We start from the raw sequence: 3,023 nt of genomic DNA, 5'->3' as shown, positions 1-3,023 counted from the left end.
GGTCGGCGCGCGTGCGCGGCTCGGGAGCCCCAGCGGCGCTGGAGGCTTTGGTCGGCGAGTCACGTCCCCTGCGCGCCCAACACAAGCACCCCCCCCCGCGCCCGTGTGCCCAGCTCCCCGTCACGGGGACCCGGTTGCGCGCGACCACCTGCACGTCCGCCCCCCCACAGGCCTGCCTGCTGCGCTGGCGGGGAAACTGAGGCCCGGTGGCCGCGCAGCCAAGACTGCCCGGGAGGAGGGTGGAGAGGCTCAGGGACCAGGAAATAAAAATCTCTTGGTCCCTGCCCGTAAACCCGGACAGATCGTTGTAGAAATGCGTTCGTTCGTTCATTCATTCTTTAATGAAATACTTATTGAGCGCCTACTGTCAGGCATGGAGCCTTGAACAGTGAGCAAAATAGATTGGGCCCGCCCTCAGGGATTTTACACAGGCGAATCGCGTTACAGGGGTCCTCCTTTATCTGATGTTTCGCTTTCCTGGGTTTCAATGACCGAAAATATTAAGTGGAAAATTTCAAAAACGAAAAATTCATAAGTTTTAAATTGTGCATGGGTTTGTGATGAAATCTCAAGTCATCCAGCTCCATTCCCCTGGGACATGAATCACCCCTTTGTCCAGTGTGTCTCCCTGCCCGTTAGCCACTTAGTAGTCGGTTATCAGATCAACTGTTTCAGTATCACAGTGCTAGTGTTAACCCTTATTTTACTTAATGGCCTCAAAGTGCTAGAGTAGCGATGATCACAATTCAGACATGCGAAAGAGGCTGTCAAGTGCTTCCTAGAAGTGACAAGGTGAAAGCTCTCGATTTAATAAGGAAAGAAAAAAAGTCATATGCTGAGATTGCTAAGATCTATGGTAAGAACAAATATATCCGTGAAATTATGAAGGGAAAAGAAATTAATGTTAGTTTTGCTATTGTATCTCAGACTGCAAAAGTTATAGCCACAGTGCATGATAAGTGCTTAGTTAAGATGGAAAAGGCATTCAATGTGAGGGGGGAGACACAAACAAAAAACGTGTTATGATTGACAGCAACGCGTTGCATCAGAAAGCTTTAAGCCTATGGGAACACTTCAGCAAGGGACCCCTGAAACAAGCGACCACATTCACATAACTTTTATTACAGTATATTTTTATAATTGTTATATTTTATTATTAGGTATTGTTGTTAATCTCTTACTGTGTCTAATTTATAAATTAAACTTTATCATAGGTATGTACAATATGTGTAGGAAAAACATAGCGTATATAGGGTTCAGTACTAGTCATGATTTTAGGCATTTTTGGGGGGTCTTGGAATGTATCCCTCACAGATAAGGAAGGATTACTGTACTAGGCACGTTTTAAAAACTAGTTTGCTAATCTTTTTATTTTTTTATTTTTTATTTTTTTAACTTTATTGGGGAACAGTGTGTTTTTCCCAGGACCCATCAGCTCCAAGCCTAGTTGCTGTTTTCAATCTAGTTGCGGAGGGGGGGCCACCCCACCATCCAGTGCAGGAGTCGAACCGGCAACCTTGTTGTTAAGAGCACATGCTCTAACCAATGAGCCATCCAGCCACCCATCGGCAGCGCAGCTCAAGTCGTTGTCTTCAATCTAGTTGAGGAGGGCGCAGCTCACTGTCCCATGTGGGACTAGAACTAGCAAACTTGTTGTTCAGAGCTTGCACTCTAACCAACTGAGCCACCCAGCCGCCCCTTCTAATTTTTTTATATGAATCCCTTCTATGTGTCCAGAAACCGAGTGTCGACTGAGCATAAGTGAATCAGGAGGCTTTGGCTAGAAATAAATGATAAAGATTTATTCAGGGGTCTTAGACTTTGCAAACTGGAAACACAGCTAGGCAAAAACCCAGAAGTACACCGAAGAAGAAAGTTAAGACTTCTTATACTAAAAAGTGCATTCTCGAGAATACTCAGTCCTGCATTCTTAGCCCTAGGATTGCTCCAGGACCATTATCATGATGTCACATGAGAGGCGGTCTGGGTGATGGCTGTCAGGTGGCCTGGATATGTGAGTCCTTCAGGGATAATCAAAGGGTTATCTGGATGTCTAGTATATGTACAGATGTATATCCAGGCACTGACATAGGACTGGAAAGTTCAAAAGTTTAAGTTCCCAGGCTAGTAAGAACAAGTAAAGAATCATTTCCTCATGCCTCAACCTACTTGATTTTAGTAATTTAGCAGCTTGACTACAGTGACTTCATTTTATTTCTTCACCCTATTTCTCATCAGCCAACTCTTTGGGGAGAGGGGTGAATCAGGGAAGGTTTTCCTGAGAAAGAATGGCAAGAATCAGTGGGTGCGGTAGAAAGCTCTGGCTGCTGCATGGAGGATGGACTGTGGGGCAGAGGAGTGAAGGAAGACCAGCACGAGGCTGCTGCTGTCATCCTGGGGAGAGGTGACCAGTATGGGGAAGGAGAGAAGAACATGGAGTAAGATACCCAAAAGGTGGTACTGGCTTGACTCAGTAATAGGAAGCTTCTCTTTCATCCCAAATCCCTTCCACGCCCACATTGCACAACCTCCCCTAAATGTAGTGGTCCAATCCTGCTCCCTATTTTAGCAAACTGACTCTACCATCCATCTCACTGCCCAATCAGAAACCCAGGCGGCCTCCTGGATCCTTCCTCCCGCCTCCCCCAGATGGAGGGCTTAGTACCTCCTGCACATTCCTGGGGTCTGGCCCGCAGCACCATTTATGTCAAAGGTGATTCTGGATGCGGGCACCACAGCCCCTGTGGAGCCCTTTGTTTGTTTTTGTTTTTGGAAATTTGTGGGAATGTTTTTATGGGGTTTTTGTGTGTGTGTGTGTTTTTTAATTTATTTTCTTCTCTTTTTTTTTATTTTTTATTGTGGGAATGTTTTTGATTGTCTTTCCAGTGGGGACGATAGAGCTATTGATGCTACTGGCATTGAGAGGGTAGGAGCCAGGAATGCTAAATGTCCTGCAATGCACTGGACTGTCCCCTCAAAGAAGAATTGTTCCATTTCCACAAGACACCTGTGTGGTCTTGCTC

Source organism: Hipposideros armiger, unplaced genomic scaffold (assembly GCF_001890085.2).
Source record: "Hipposideros armiger isolate ML-2016 unplaced genomic scaffold, ASM189008v1 scaffold_129, whole genome shotgun sequence".
In the NCBI taxonomy this organism is placed as follows: Eukaryota; Metazoa; Chordata; class Mammalia; order Chiroptera; family Hipposideridae; genus Hipposideros; species Hipposideros armiger.
This window is presented reverse-complemented; position numbering follows the sequence as displayed.